This window comes from Vespula vulgaris, chromosome 2 (genome assembly GCF_905475345.1).
Source record: "Vespula vulgaris chromosome 2, iyVesVulg1.1, whole genome shotgun sequence".
Classification (NCBI taxonomy): Eukaryota; Metazoa; Arthropoda; class Insecta; order Hymenoptera; family Vespidae; genus Vespula; species Vespula vulgaris.
In genome coordinates this window covers 9,105,976-9,123,709 of record NC_066587.1, presented here as the reverse complement: position 1 = coordinate 9,123,709, position 17,734 = coordinate 9,105,976, and the positions used below count along the sequence as shown (strand labels likewise).

General features: G+C 35.2%; 1 protein-coding gene across 4 annotated transcripts in view; it reads right to left on the bottom strand.

Moving 5' to 3' along the window:
- Positions 1 to 17,734, bottom strand: part of LOC127061739 (sodium-coupled monocarboxylate transporter 1) — a 34,668-nt gene that overhangs the window by 7,076 nt on the left and 9,858 nt on the right. The window contains exon 1 of one of the 4 annotated variants that reach the window (XM_050989042.1): positions 16,407 to 16,755. The exons of 1 other annotated variant lie outside the window; for it this stretch is intronic. The gene's annotated coding sequence lies outside the window, so the exon portion shown is untranslated. Of the gene's footprint in view, positions 1 to 1,753; positions 1,932 to 16,406; positions 16,756 to 17,734 lie in introns of those variants that run through there. 2 more of the 4 variants (XM_050989045.1, XM_050989043.1) reach the window with 2 other exon arrangements.

Sequence of the window (17,734 nt, the reverse complement as noted above, 5' to 3'; positions counted from 1 at the left end):
CGATAGAATAGAGAGACTGGAATCGATTTAATTAACGTTTGCATTAAGATCACTTGATGTTTGCATATCACGCAAGCGGAAAATCTTTGGATTTCTCGTCAGACACGCAGACACTCATCAGAGATAACAAACCGATGAAATTATGCCGAAAGATTGATTCATCCTATCCCTAATTTCCTTTCCTTCTCTTCACTTTTGTAGATCATTCATTGAGTTTTTCTTTTGATCAATCGAGATCTTTTCAAGATGTCTACGTTTATAAAAAACCTTCGACAAAGTTTCAAATCATATGCGTAACTGCTAAGATAGGTGATTGCAGATAGGAAGGAATAAAAAGAAAAGAAAAACGTTCCACTTTAATCGAGCAACCAGAATGCGGATACTGGAAGACCGTTAGAGACGTGGCGCCAAGATTAATTTCAACTTGGCGTTCGTATCCACGTTCGAACGATATTTGTCCGAGAGGAAAGGTGCCACAGAAGTAAACTTATGTTTCGAACGAATATTCTTTGTTACGAAAATTTGCACGAAAATCGAACAAAAGGGTTTGGTGAATTTTCCTACTCTTTTTTCTTATTTTTTTTTCGTATAAAGATAGTCAATATTTCTTCTTTGTTTCCTTCACTTAGCGAATGCACATTTTAAAGATAGAGAAAATTACAGAGAATATACCTCGATGCATTTTCTGTTCTTTTTTTCTTTGTTTTTTCATCTACTTTTTCGGCACGGACACCGTGTGATGAAGCAACACGACCTACATTTAATAATAGAAGCCGATTCAAAAAGTAGCGTTATCTCTTTCGCGTGTTTTTGCAAAGTGAAAAAATATACGAGAAGGACGATCCAGAATGTTCGTCGAAGAGATGTGCAATGGGTGCTTACTATTCATGAACTTTCTTTTTATCAACGGCGGACCTATGTACGGGAGGCTTCACCGATACTGAACTTCTTTTTTCATGAAAGAGTATTGAATTTGGGTTCTCATATTATTTAAATAAATATTTTTCGAAACGCATAATATATGAAAGAGAATACTTTACTACTCCTTCTTTATAGTAAATCAAATTTTATCAAGCGATTATCATATTTTCACCATAATTGGAATGAAGTGTTACGTGACTCTCTCTCTCTCTCTCTCTCTCTCTCTCTCTTTCTCTCTTCCATTCTTTCTCTCTTTCTTCTTTTCTTTCTCTCTCTTTCTCATAATATGTACATAAATGATATAGTTTCTCGAACATTCCTCTTTCTCTCTCTCTCTCTCTCTCTCTCTCACTCTCTCTCTCTCTCTCTCTCTCTCTCTCTCTCTCTCTCTCTCTCTCTCTCTCTCTCTCTCTGTCTGTCTTGGGAGACGCGATAAGCTTGTTTACAACGAATATTAATGAGCGCACGCGGGATTTGGTGCACGTGGCGACGCCGGCAAATTGAGTCTCTTGAAACATTTGTGATGAAATATAATTGTCCAATACATATCATTTTCATCTCATTTCTAAATCGAAAACGAAGGTATAAAAATACCCTCAAATTTTGTGGAAATTGAATGACACATTTATTTATGTGTACACATATACACAAAATGTTTATTCAACGTGTAATTAAACCCACGATGTTTTAATATTGGAACTTTCCACTGTTTTTGTGGAGCTTGGAATTAACAAATGAAACTAATTTTTAAATTTATAAGTATGGCGAGTAAGCGTTAAGACCGTTACGAAGAAGCACACAAACATACAGATAACTATACATATATACCTACATTCGTACAGTATACAGTATGTATTCGTCCTTGCAGAAAGACTTCTAAAAATGCGAGAACAGTGCGACAAAACGGTGCCACAAATTCATGAAACTTGTCTCTTTCTCTCCTGCGTATCGTCTTGGCCGCGTTCCATTTTCCTCTTTTTTAACGAACCTAATTTTCATCACACTTTACCCACCGTCTTTCGATACACCTTTTTCGAGCAAACGAAGAAATGTGCGATGATATATTTTTTCGATACAATATATTACTGGTATCTTTGTAACCGATGAAGTACATTTCTTTTGTGTCGTTAACACGAACGAAAACTTATTGTTTTTCACTTGCGGATTTTTTTCCTATTTTTCCTTTCTTCTATATTGCTTTTCATTTCTTTACGTTGCACCTTATCTTTCTCTCTCTCTCTTTCTTTCTCTTTTTTCTTTCTCTCTCATTTATTCCATATACGTTCGTTTTCTTTCTCTCCATGACCCTTTTATTATAGAAACTTCTTTCAACATAATCGTGCTTTTTCTCTAACAATAATAGAGACGGAAAGAGAGACAGAGAGAGAGAGAGAGAGAGAGAGAGAGAGAGAGAGAGAGAGAGAGAGAGAGAGAGAGAGAGAGAGAGAGAGAGAGAGAACAGAGTAAAAATGATCCACGCAGAAAGGCGAAAGCATAAATACGTAGATAAAAGATAGAGATGTGAAGAGTTTAGTCAAGCATAACAAACGTGACTAAATGTTCTGTAAGAGTCAAGTCAAAAATTCCGGTCGATTATAATTTTGAACTGGTTGATCAATTCGACCGAAACGATACAATATTATATACATACATTTTTTTTTTTACATTGGTATCGTATCTTTTAGAAACGTTCTTTTCTTCGTAAAGCATGTTTTGATATTCATTTCCTGTTGTATTCCCGAAGCAAAATGTTCTCTTCTCCCAGAGTATAATATTTCTTAAGTTGAGATTCGTGCTATGCAACTATTCAATGTAGAATATATCAAAACGTGTTTGTTGAAAAATGTCTAATATTTGATCTCGATGCTTTAAACATTGTTATACAGAGTAGAATACGCGATAAATCACCGGAAGTAATAAATTTTTGTCGGACCTCTTCTTTTTTTATTTTTTTCCTTCAACGACAATAGTAGGAAATCACCTAATCCTTTTATGCTTCCGTTTTCATCACTCGTTCCATCTCTCTTTTTGTTGCAAGTAGCTCTAGGGAGTCTTTTAACAAGTATTTTTGTAAGACAGGGCGACTGTGCTCGACAATGGAAAGCGTGACTCTTTCGTAATACATATTTACTGCATTAGTTGAAACAATTACGAAGCGAGTGTCGCCGGAACATACGATTCAAGGTCAAACTGAGTGAGTTTACGCGTGTATAAAGAGTTCGATACGTCATTCGAGCGTTTATATTTTATCACCTGGAATTACAATACATATTAAGTACTAAGCTAATTTACTGACTTTTTCGTTTATATTAGGTGATGTGAATGTTAATGTTACTAATGAATAATTTGGAAACATGAAGATACTTCATTCGAATCTTCGAAGTATAATGAAGCGAAATTAAATAATGAACAGAACAAAACAAATAGGAACAGTTCGTTTTATGTATATATACCTAATCTATAAACCAGGTCCAAGCTTGATTAGTCTTTAATCTTTGCTTCATAGATTCCTATCCCTTCCAATTCTTGATACTCTAACTATAAAATATCTTATAGCCTTACGATGAATGAATTTTTCATAGGTTTATTATTTTTGTGTAACGCTTGAAAGTGACCTTGTACACTATAGCTGGCGGTAAAGCTTTTGAGAAGTCTCGTCACAAGACTTTGACTTTGTCGGAACCTCCACAGCACAATGACGAAGACAACGTCGAGACGAGGATCATCGAGCACACAAGCTTTCAGTCTCGGCCCACGTGCTCTTTGAGTTAACGAAGGAAAAGAGAGAGAGAGAGAGAGAGAGAGAGAGAGAGAGAGAGAGAGAGAGAGAGAGACGAGCGTGAGAGTCACTCGGTAAATATTTGATGGTTTGCAAGCTTAATCGACCAGTTGTTATCGTTGTCTATTTTACCTGGCATCAGAGAATGCCACCATCATTTGTTTCATGGCTCGTAAACGACCATGATCCAAGATAATCGCTAGGCTTTCGCAGAACATATTTATTAGCGCAATAAACTTGAAGAAGTTTCAAACGGAATCCTTAGAAAAAACGTTTGTAAGAAGTCTCTTTCTTCAAACTAATAGAAACATATGATTAATTGAACAAGTGAATAATAACTCGTCGAAATGAATACATTTCATAGAAACGTTTGGAGTAATATTTTACGAAAATGAAAAGATCGGTTATAGATAATCATATTCGAACAAATAAAAGTTTCATCGTAATTATTTCGATTTCCGTTTAATCTCTGTCTGTAGACATAAAAAACGATAGGATGATAACGAGACGAAGATGTCATGGTTCTTGGAATTCATAACGTAGTATTAGAAAAATTATGTTGACCCTTGCGTCGTATTGTGTCAACGTGTATCGAGCTTAATTTTTTTAATGGCTTCTCTCGGAGTAATTCGCAGGAACAAATTCGATGTACGCGTTACTTCGCGTATTACCGGGTCTTTTCGGTCATAAGCCACTTCATAATCAGTCGGAGTATCCTCTCTCTCTCTCTCTCTCTCTCTCTCGCTCTCTCTCTCTCTCTATCTCTTTCTCTCTACTACTGCACTAAATTTAATATCGCCGGTGTATATGCTGTTTGAGAAGCGTACCGTAAATCAGTTAGCGTAAAAACTAAAAACATAATATAACGGTTTCAGTAGAAAAGAGAGGTAAACAAGAGAAGCAAGATTGAATGGGAAAAAATTAGTGGTGCTGCTGCTGTGTTGCTGGTACATATACGAATTGCACATGGGTTTTTGCTCTATGTTTTCGCAAAGCCTTCGTCAACGACAGGGCGATATCAACTTTTTATAAATTGCAAGCACGGCACTGCATTGATTGTTTTCCCTAGCACGAAATGCTACTGGTAATAAGCGGAGTTTAGTTTTTTTATTTTACTTTTATTTTTTTGTTAGATATCTACGAAACTATGTTAGCGATGTTCACTCTACATGCTACCGGCACATTTTCAACGCTAAGTATCAAAGGATTTAATTTCACAGAGTTACGTCCTATCATGGTCTTATATCTTTCATGAAAATCCGACTGAAAAATATATACATATGTATATGCGCGCAGGAGCAGTTAACTATAAGACTAATAATATGTTTCCGTTTGAGAAAATACACACATTTTGATTACACTTGAGTGGAATCATTAATTAACTAAATAACACGGTTCTTTGATACGACTTTCTTATTTCGCAATGTTTAAACGATGGTGTATTTATTTTCTTTGGAGCGTAAGAGAAACAAAATAATTAATATAAATAAATAAAAAATTAATTAATGAATAATAAATTAATATAGAATAAAATGAATTAAGAAAAAAAAATAAAGATAAGAAAAATAAAAATATGGATCGGCAATATATTTAATGTAAACAGAGCACTTATTTTAATCAGAATCACTTATTAATCAAAAAAGAAGAAAATTCATCGTTTGATTTTTCGACAAACGAGAGAAGTAAATATAATTTAACGATGACTATTAAAACTGGATATCGGATTAGTTTAACGAAATATCCAATAATTATATATGAAAATTTATTAATTTTCTCAAAATCGAACGAACGTAATTTAAATTATTTTAATAATTGGAATGATGAAAATTTGCTTCTTCCTTGCGACCGTGTCCTTTCGCTCGTTTATGTACGAGCGTATTTATCGCTGTAATAGCTTGCTGGTGACCCGTGACGATATAATCTTTGTAATTAAAGGATAAAATCAAAGCACATATAGCCGCTTGATAATAGCATTTGCAATTATTTAAGCATCTAATCGACGACTTTTTGACCGAAATTTGCTCTGCATTACTTTCACTCGTTTATCGAACTTACGTTTTGCGAGATTTTATGTAGAAAAAGTTAGACCTTCCGGATCGTAAAAGTCACATTTCTGCCATCGATCGAATGAGTCAGTAACTCGAGACGTCCTTATGAGTTCGCTCGCTCGCGTTATTTGCTCAAACAATGCGAGAGACCAAAGAGAACCGGCCATATAATGTTACGCGTCGAGCTCGTAACTCTGCTTTGTTTGTCGCAAATTCCAACAATACTTATAATTAGCTCCGTTTTGCAAAGAATTACGTTACAAAGGCATCACGCATGGCCCATCTTAAAATTTATAGGAATAGCCATAAATTGTGGTTGGCTGTTGATAACGCAGATAACTTTTTGGTACCAAACACATTCCAGTCGTCACACAATCGCATTCTCGAGCCCGAACGATTCATCTTCTTTGTTTTTGACGTTAAAAGAGGTACGAATCTGTAAAATGTGTTCATTAAGATTTTATGTAGTATGTGTATATATATATATATATAATATATATATATATATATATATATATATAATATATTAAACAAGTTTCGCTCGAGACTGCGATATTTCTCAGCACAACGCAGATTTATGGATCGTTCTCGTTGATTTTGTTTACCGTTTGGCTATTACGTGTTCTCATTCACCGTCTGTCGTCTTGAGATAGATTATGAGGTTAAAATCTCTTATGCGCGAACAAAGAATATGCAGTGGCTCGCCTCGAAGTTATTAATTCAGCGAGAAACAACGATAACGTTCTAACCACCGATGGAATGAAATTTGATTTAAACGAGTTAGGAGGTTATAGAGGTTAGGAGAACGGGAAATAGAATTTCCTTTATCGGTTCCCACAAAGAAAATCGCCAATTTCCTGTAATATTTCTACGTGATATCCTTGCCCAGGGGGAAAATTATTTTATTCGATGAACCTACAAGAAGATTAAACGTAGCAATGCGAAATCGCGTTTATTGCTGCGTGTACGTTTATGCAATGTAAGCGGTGAGAAGAGAAGCCAGAAGGGAGAGGGTAGAAAGTTCGAAATTGCTTTTTGACTGGGTGATGGAGCGAACACGACCGGTTACAATTATTCACATTGCATAATAGCGCATTATTAACCAGATATAGTGGTATACGTCATTGCTTGATAATTTGACATCGCATTGCGTTCCATAAGTTCGGTTTCTCATAACGATTCGAGCCGGGCGTTTAATTGTTCTACAACGTTCCATATTACGATGCATCACGAGGACTGTCCAGTAATTGATGCAACAACGATTTATGCCCGATTAAACGGCCAATGAAGAATCCTGACGTATTGTTCGACCGTTTCCATTATTACTGAAACGTGCTGGCTGTGGGAATACTTCGATAATCAGGTCGGTGAAACCATCATTACGGGACGTTCAATAAACGAATTGTTTTTTGATCTTGTACAGTCCATAAAGCATCTATAATGGAAAATAATTCCTCCGATGAATAGTACAATATAATTCAATGACGAATCATGAAAATTTTAACGCGTTGACTGCCAAGTTAATTCTGCGTAAGTTCGTACGTTTATACGATATCTTGTATTTCAGATTACTCGAAAAAAATTTTTGATAATATTATCCTTTAAGTAAAGTGAACAATATTTAACGGTCTTTCTGATAATTAATACGTACATGTCTGACAATGAATAAATTCCTGATATTTTTACAAACAAATGCCGAAATATAATATCGTGAATGTTAACTTGTTTATAGAAAGAGCACGTTTCGAGGAGTGACTCACTTGGGCCTCTTCGGTCCAAAGGAAGTCGTTAAATGAGATAGAAACAGAAACGGTAGCGACTCTATTACTCTTTTATCCAAGTTTTAATGCTTTTTCGAACATGGATACGATCGCGTTTATGCGGTGATAACGATCAACAAAAACTATTTAATCTTAATCAAAAAGTTTTCGATATATAATGAGCTATAGACCACTTGATAGCGAACGTCCGACTATTGCGATAACGTTAGAGATTCAGACGTTTATAGTCGATAGAATCTCGATTCTCATACGATTAATTTTTTTATTGGACTTTTGTAAAACTCTTAAGCAAAACAGAAATTAAAATTATAAGTTTCACGGACATATACGATTCCTTCAGTTTGATATAATACAACGTGTCGAGTATTTTTATTAAAGAATGTTTTACGAATTTTTCGTGAAAATCTAAGAGAAAAAAGAAATATACCGGAAATAACATTCGCATCACGATTTCGTTATCGAATACACGTGATATCAGTAAAGCCCGAGTCACGAAACGATAATCGTTAAACGTACTTATGTCCACTAAGAACGAAGCACAATCTCCGCTCGTATAACTATTTATTATATTTTTTTCTTTGTTTTATTTAACGTAAGTGTATATTAAAGTATATTTTGTATGTACATGTTGTTGTATATAAAATTTTAATGTCTAATCAAGATAAAGTATTACGAAGGAGTCATCACGTTTCTCTATTGTCGTGACGATTATCACTCATTTGTTAATTTATGGTCGTTACGTTATACGATCATAATTGTTATTTGTTCACGGAAGAAGAAAGCTAGAGAAAATGGAAAATTTTCGTTTTTCAAAAACAATGTCAGTTCCTTCACGTTAGCTTGATATATCGCCTTACGTCTTTCTTACGATAATCTAATGCATATTTAATGAAATTATCCATTTGTCAACAGACACGTGAGAGATGGTCGTAACGAGCAGTGGATGGGTGATAAATTCTAAGTTCTAGAGTTTCTGCGATCGCTAATTAAATAAAGATTCATGATTTCGAAATAACCATCTAACAAGATAGGACAGATTTTGTTTGTTCAACAAGAAAAAAGCAACGCAAAAGTTTGCATGCTGACGCCATAATAAGTATACATGTATACTGTACATATTACGTCCCGCTCCCGTATCTCCTGCTAGAGCTTTACACATTAACGACTTTTGCACAAATCTTTATGAATTAGTCGCTTGTAAAACGCTTTAACTTTGCAGAGATTGCAATTAATCTGAAAAATACATGAACATTCTTTTTTTAAAACACGACTGTGTTATTTGTTTTTTCAAATTGGAATATTGATGTTTTATTTAAATATCAATTATAACTATTTCAATGAAAATAAATATTTTTCATGCATTCGTATAGTTTTCCTATAAAAAATTAGACTCGAAGTACAATTTTTGAATCTTTCAATTGCATCTTTCAAATGCATTGCAATCCCATAATGAATTTTTAAAACTGTAATCTTCAAGTTAGGTTTAAAAGAATTCTATGTAACGCATAACAGTAATTACTTCAAATTAATAATTTTTATAGAGAATTATCAAGCATCATTCAAATTTTTATCGAGAAATTTATAATACATTTCCCCATTATGAATAAGAGAAATAAAAATCACCACAAAGTGACATGAATAAATGATTTGTTTATTTCTTATCTATCGATTGTATGTTTGGCAAGAGAGTTGTTTATCGTGGAACAAACAGAAAGCAATCAGAAACGAGTCAGTGTAACCACAGTGTGGCGAGTTTATAGTATTCCCAAAGATAAATTTGCTATTGAAGACTAATACGTCAAATAAAGTCGAAGTTTGCTAGTTTTAAATTCGGATGTATAGCCCAGAAAGTTTATGAATCGCGATCGAATTGCCGTATTTCGATCACTCCAGTAAACCACCGAAGAAACTAAAACAACTCACAAATTTACGTGAAGAGGACAAATATTTTCTACGATGTTACGATGTTACGATGCTAGAATAATGTTGAGCAAATTATTAGTTTGATCATTCAGTAATGTCGACTTATACACTATAATAAACAAGCAACATGATACATATATATATATATATATATATATATATATATATATATACATATAAATATAAATATATTATATATATATTATATTTATATATTATATAAATATAAATATACTACACATTTCGACATTAATTATTAATCAATATTGTATATGTATAGCGTTGTTTATCGTACGTACGTATAACGTTGTTTATCCAAGTATAAAATACTACAAAATCCGACATTACTTATAGATTAACTCAATATTTGTACTGGTTTTCAGTAAAGAAAATAAAAAGATTAATAAAAATGATGTGCGATGCGTTATAAAAATAATAAAAAGCTGCTTTCAGTGTTATTTATTAGGGTCAAGAATAAGCTATCGTTGGTACTATTCTCACAAAAGAAAATTCACCTTCCTTATCATCTAAAGCAAGGCAATGTGAAAAATATTGAAACCACTGCATCTTCCTGAGATTCTAGTGTACTTCCTTTAAGTCATTTTTCCGCGTTACGCTTATTTTCGGAAATAAATCGTACGGATTGATCAAAATGGAAGACGCTGTCTATCTCATAATACTCTCCGAATAGGAGGAGGGTAAACGTGAAAGAAGGCGATAGAGAAAATGGCTTTCCTTTTTTCATTTTCAAGACGCCTTCGAAAGGAGCTTGAATAATCGTTAAGGATTTACTTTCGTTGAAATTTACTTTCTAACTAAATTTATAATACTTTTCTTCGTCTCAAGAAAAGAAGAAGAGGAAAAGAGTTCGTTGAAAATTATAACGAGACTATGTAGTTATTCGAGACTTGGTAAATTTTTGAATTCACCTTGACTTTTATAGCTTTACGGAAGAACTGAGGTATCACAAAACCAATCGAAACTCGTTCTGGTAGTCGTAGAATAGTGGCAAAGTATAGACTCTCATCTCATTTACGTGACGCAGCTTCTGGCAGAGCCTTCGCTTTTACGTGGATTTCAGGAATTATTCAAAATCCGGTGCGCGTCTCTGGGACTCTTCGATTAATATGCAAATTTTCTTCGCTTCTGCGTCATTTAAATGATTCGCTTACTGCAGAAAATTAAAGCAGTTCTTCCATCGATGTTTCTCTCTCTTTTTCTCTCTTTCTATCCTTCTCTATTCGATGGAATTTCGAAAAAGAAGTAAAGACAAAGAAAACAAACTCGGAATCTATAAACGCAAATCAAATTTTCTTTTTCTCTACCTTTTACTTCATGAAAACACGTACGTATTGTAACTTTGTGAAAACGTGAGAAAAAGAGAGGAAGAAAATTCGTTATTGTTTGGTAGTTCGTTCGTTTCAAACTCGCTTGACAACGATATTAGGTGTCAAGAAAGTTTTCGCAAATCGCACTTCGTTTCAGTCATTGTATTGAATTAAAATGTTCGATAGTCTTTGACTCTCTCTATTCTTTTCCTAATGTCGCTCAAGTTTATTATTCGGCAGCTCTCTCAAGGCAACGGCAACGGCAACGACAACGGCAACGACCACGGACTTATCGAATTTCTTCCCTTTTTTCCATCCTTTTCTCATTCATTATCTGACGTTTATTCTCTTCTAAACTACATGTAGTGTTCATGTACTGAAATTAGAAAATTCATCGTAGTACGAGTCGATTCGGCAGATTACATTTCAATGTAATCTGCTTTGAGTTACGGCAGGTAGTAAGCCGTGTTGTAATCAGCATCGAATCGCAACTAGAACTCCAATCGTATTTAATCCGATCCGAGAATTATTACTCGCTCAACGAGTAATGATCTTTGCTGGTCTTTTTTTTCCTCCTTTCTTGCTTCCTTCAATTAATATTTTATCAAAACGCCAATACTTTTACGTGTACCCTTTTTCTCTCAATTTTTTTTCGTCTTATTTCGTACAGAGCGCACGTCATAGCCGCTGAGTCCGATTTCCGATAAAACGAAAGATTCGACTCGATAAAGATACGATCGCAATCTCCTGCCGTGGACGAGCATATTTTTGCTGCTCTATGGCATCGAGTTTGTATTTTCGTTGGCTGCCTTTGAATCTTTTTATATATCTTCGTGTAGATATTGTAATTTTCATTTACTTTGACACATGCTGAAGAACGTGAAAATAAATTCATGAAAATTCATTGGCGATGTATCGGAATTTTTTTTTTCTTTTAATGATTTTCAGATGACCAGTGAACATCCTACAACTTCCTATACGGAAAAATGAATAATAAATATTTATATTTTTCTATTCTCGTTTAATACCGATTGCGAATAAGCGAGTTTAGCTGGTTTTGTATTTGTTTTATTTTCAAATTAATCTTTAGATTTTACATCGCAACATGGCGCAACACATACTCGATTATTCTTAGCCTCTGGCGAGTGCTAAGCACGTGGCTCGAAGTTGACGCATCGTTGCTCTTGCGTCGGTCGCTGCTTGGCGCCGCGTTACACTTTTCTCCCGGAAAACCCGTACTGCCTGTCGTTTTCCTTCAAACGATCTCGAAGAACGATGGATCGCGCGAGATCATCGGATAGATTACATTACCTTGTTTTCTTGGGAGCACGTAACACAGTCTTTTTCGTCACCTCTTTACGTCATACTGTCTGTGAGCGTATTTTTTGTTAACTTCTCGAATACTCGAGTCCATCGATCGATATTTGTGAAAACCCGTTGCACTTCTTTTCTTCAGACAAAAAATCTCGAATATGGAATGATGAAGGAGTCATGTTTGTTACTGATGCAATATTTCTTATGAAATTTCATATTACGACAGGATCCTGTCCATTATCATTTTAATCGATCTGATGTATCGTCGTTGTAAAAAATAAAAGAGAAATAACAAGAATTACACGTTGAAGTGTAGAAAACACTTGAATATCTCGATAATCTCAGTGAAGAGCGAATATCGCGTGTCACCTGGCAGAGTTATTCATTATAAATAAAATCGAACCTTCGAAAAGTGTGCTCGTGACGATTGATTGATAATATAATCCTCTCGCGAATATCCAAGAGCGAACGAATTTTCAAACTAATATCCGGATATAGCCTACACGACCGAGAGCATCGACTGATCATTTCGATATATGAATTCGTCATGCAAATCGCGTACACTCAACGCGTAATATTTTTTGCGTTGTCTCGACGGTACGAGAAAATATTTTCTAAATATTACACGATTATATTTCAAATATTATATTAACGACGTTAAATGTTTATTACCGATAGCGTTAATAAGCTTATTGCCGATAGTGTTAATAAACACGTAGCGTTCTTTTATAGATATTTTCTTTACTCGAACGAAACGACTTATCGGATCGATTCTTTCTGCCCGAAACGTGTTTCGTTAGTAATACTTTTAAAGCCATGTCCTTATCTGTTCCTATAAAATGAAGAATAACAATATGAAGAATGACGATAATATCGGAACATAAATTCGAGAATTAATGTTCAAATGTGACGAGTTAATAAACGAAATAAGAAAATGATAACGTTCGAGCAATGGAAAAAGATTCGAGTAAATGTTTTTCTTTTCTTTTTTTCTCGATCAAATAACGTACGCTCGAGACGGTAGGGTGGGCAAAGTCGACGTCGGCTAGGTCAAGCTGGCTTAAAGCTGCTCGCCAGTGGGACCTTTCACCTCCTGGCGCTCACGGCCAGGGAGATTAATTAAAAAGTTTGGAGAGAGATGCCGAGAAAGTTTAGAGAGTCGCTTGATCGTCGACGAAAAAGTCGACGAGCTCTGCTTCGCTCGACTTGTCCAGGCTATGTGTTACGTGTGTTAGGGTTGATACTATCCTACGAACCACCTTGGTTCCCCTCCCAACTCTGCTTCTCTTTACTCTCGTAACGAGCTTCGCGACTCGTTTCTATGTCGCATACATTTTCTCGGATTATACTAGTACCGTACAGAAACTCTAGTCGCAGATCGGTTCCTTAGACTTGGCCACCCTTGCTGCTAGCTACTACGGTTGTCGAAGAAGGAAGGAAAAGGAGGAAAAAGAGGAGGAGGAGAACGGATCTTATAATTCCGTAGTGACGGTGCAAACGAGCAAAATTGCGTACATAGGACGTTAAGAGAGCGTCGGCTTTACAATGCAAATCCACTCGAACGTTTCTGACGAAAACGAGATGGTGAAAACACTACGGGATAGAGAGAGAAAACTCCATGAGAAAGAGAAAGAGAGAGATGGTTAGATAGAAAGGGAGGGAGAGAGAGAGAGAGAGAGAGAGAGAGAGAGAAAGGAGAGAAGTTTATCAAACTAGGGTATAAACTCTTGTAAATATACTATCGCATAGTATGAAGTATAATACGTGACGAAAACTATCACTGTAACAACGTGAAATAACAAAAATTGTCAACTTGAAGATAAAAAGAAAACGAAGATTAAAAGAAGTCGTTCTTCTCTTGAACAAGCTTTCAACTTATCGAGCAAAAAACCTATTTAAAGCAGAGATCGAAACCTTCTTCTCGTTGAATGACCCTGAAACATTGGGCAAAGAGAGAGAGAGAGAGAGAGAGAGAGAGAGAGAGAGAGAGAGAGAGAGAGAGAGAGAGAGAGAGAGAGAAAGAGAGAGAGGAAGTGGGATGCTCGAACGTAAAAAACTTTGATACGTTTCATGTCCGACAGATTATCCGGCTTACCGCGCTGCGCATTAGAGACGTTTTTGATAACGCCAGATGCTCGCATATGCTTCGCTTTTTCTCCTTGCCCGGCGGCGAAACTTTTCGCAGGAGTCTCGTTCGAAACTTTCTAGCCGTTATACCGAAGCGATGTTTCATTTTTTTTCCATAAGGAGAAAGAGAAAGATAGAGGCAGATAGATACAGAAAGAGAAAGAGAGAAAAATATAAAGAAGGAACTATATTGATGATGCTCGTTGAAAAAGTTAAGAGAGGCAACGTTTTATTAATTCTTTTTCTCTTGTTAATTTCAATCCTGTCAATTTTAATCACGATCCTAACTTAGGCTAATGTTCTGCTTATTATATTTAAACAAGCTATTACTTTTATATTCTTTCGAGAACACGATTGGTATGTGCATTTATACATACCAAATATAATATCTTGCGAGAAATTTTGCTATGAAATTTGACTACGTAAGCAAATTCAACGAATTTTGACGCATCATGCAAACCGATACGTTGATATACGTCTATCTTATACCTTCGTTGAAATTTGTCTACATTTCGTGATATCAAACTGATACGGATCATACCTTGCTACGATAACTATTCCGTCAATGTTTATATTTATAAAATATAATATAATTTAAAATTGTTGATGAACATTTCGTTGGTTTCGAAAAGCGCAAGGATAAATGAAGATAAAGCACACGTTCGGTTCTAATTCGTTCATTTGACATATCTACATTTTTTTTTTATTTTTCATTAACTATGTCCTCTGTAAAAGTGGAAGAGGAAAATGGGTCATTCTCGAAAAAATAAGTCCTGGAGTTTTTAATGCTAATAGCTAATATCTAAACATTTTTTCATACGATTTTGATCGAACGACATTAACGATTATAACAATGAGATCTCAAATGACCGTAAATATTTTCGTCTGCTATCGCACGTACACTGTCAGCTACAGTATCGAAATTGAGAAATTCTAAACCTTTTAAATACGCCAAAGTTTTAAATTTAATGTTTATTCATTTTGATTAATAATTAATATTACATTAATAATTAATATTAATATTATTCTTAATATTATTATTAATAATATTATTACATTTGTAATATGTTATTAATAATAATATTAAGTATAATATTAATATTAATTATTGCGGAAGATCAAGGATTTTCTCTGTACTTTAGTAAGTGATTAATGATCGAGTTCCTAGAATCTTTATCTTTTTGCGAAGATCTTATTATAATGTTGCGATCGTAACTTGGATCAAATCTCAATAAAAAAATAGCTCGTATATAGTATATATTTTTTTTTATAAGTCTCGATAAATCCAATATTCGAGGAATAACAGGAGAGGAAAAAGACAGAAAGCATTCGATAAAGATGAAGGAGTAGAAAAAAAGAAGAAACGAGAGATAGAGAGAGAGACCGATACATGATTTATTAATGTCGATCGAGCACGCACGTGCTCGGTGCCATTCATTAACTCGACCGACACTAACTTCGGTATAAATAGGCATTTGGCATCGTTAACTTCGACAATTTGCCCTGTGATTATTTGAGACGGCCGGACGGAATTTACGTCCTCTCGTTTCTCGACGATCCGAACCAGAGACTAACTCTAAGATCTTCTAAGAACCTAAGACTAATTCTAAGACCTGTCTCATGAGAATAATGTTAATTTCGTTTATTGATCGAAAATTTGGCATCCCCGTGGAATTTGCTACGCAGCGCGATCTTTTTTGTGTTAACGTGGTCTTATGTGCGAGGTAAGGGAAGTAAGAAAAAATGGAGAGACAGGTAAGAAGAAAAAAGAGAAAAATTGAGAAAGGTTTCTCAGCGCATTAGCAGCCGGAAGGAATTTAACGGGATTGACGTGAGCTCGATCGTCACAGTGGAAACTTCCGAAAAGAGCTTTTTTATTCGACGAACTTTTCCTTCCTCGGAAAGTATACATAGTCCGAAAACTCTGTAAAAGTAATAAGTTTTCGAACTATGCGGAAAGCCAGAGCGCGTATTATTAATTATTCAGAACGAATGAGTATGACATTGTTTTTCAGCGTCCCGTTAATTTGTTCTGCTAAAGTAATGTGATAAGCACGAATATGGACGGAGTGTAAGAGGGAGAGGGAGAGAGAGAGAGAGAGAGAGAGAAGAAGCTGGGAGAAATTATGGCCCTGAGACGATGTTTACGTGGCGAAAAAGCGTGAGTAGGTATTTCTAATTTTACCTTCTCTTTCGGACGAATATTGATATTATATGAAACATACATCTCTCTTCCTTTTTATTATCGATTTAATCGATTCACTTGATCATTTGCACCGCCATTTTAGTTAATAGATTTTCGACATATCGATCATTCATTTACGAAATCGAAATGGATTTCAAAGAAGACCACTTGTATGTATGTAGATTGAAAGATCAGTCGAGTTCGATCGATCGATCAAATAACATTATTAAAGGTCACTCGAAAGTTCCGTATTACAATTCGAACTACGGTTCGATTCCGTCGTGTGAAGACTCGTGCGACATGGTCAGTCGACGTCGTGCTACTGATTGTGAGAGAGTGTGCTCAGCCCGGTAGAGGCCAGTCTGTTGAAAAAGCAAACGAAGCGCATTGCATCATTCGAATCACATAGACTGACTACCAATCACGAGTCCATTATTATACGCGGGATTCGTCCTTTCATTGAAAAAATTATCGATTATTTTTTTTTAAGTATATTTTTTCATCAAAAAAATTTGTACTTTAGCAAAATTTATATCGATAATAATGTTTTAATTTGGAATCACGAAAATTTAAAAACCCGATGGTCGAGCTCTTTATTCAAGAAAATTCTCTCGTGGTTTAGCAATTTCTATAAATACTTCAATTCGATACGTCACGTTCGCGGTTAATTCGAACTGCTCCGTAGCATCTCTTCGTATAATCTAACAAAAAAAAAAAAGAACAGAAGGAGAAGTATCTTCTAATTCGATTCGCTTCGGGAATAGTGAATTTTTAATCGATCAAGTGGAAATATACAAGCCGAAACGACCGACATAGATCGGAAGTCAACTAGATGGCAACGATCTTCCCTCTCTCTCTTTCTCTCTCTGTCTTTCTCTTTTGATGACGTCACACGTCGTTGACTAACGAGTTTCTCGGTTGCACTCGATGCAAGGTTGCGAAACCTAACAGTTTCCACAGCGCGACGGTAATCGGTCAAGATCATGTCACTCGCGCTAACGAAACCGCGTAGATGAAACGACCACCATTGAATCTTGCACCAGGACATTTATTATACTCCCTCTGTTTAAGCTCTTTGTATAGCGACTAGATTCCGCGTTAGCCCGATGAAATAAGTTCGACGATTATCTACGTTTCTTCGATAGTTTTTAAACGTTACTTTGATAGTTTAGGCGATGACGTAGAAGGGATAAAAATTAAAAAGAAATTTATTGGATATTCAGGAACTTTAAATCACGTTGTTACTACTTTTTCTATTTATTGTTCTGTGAGTTTTAAAAATACATTCTCTTTATAGCAAAAGTTTGGAGAACTCTATAATTTTTATA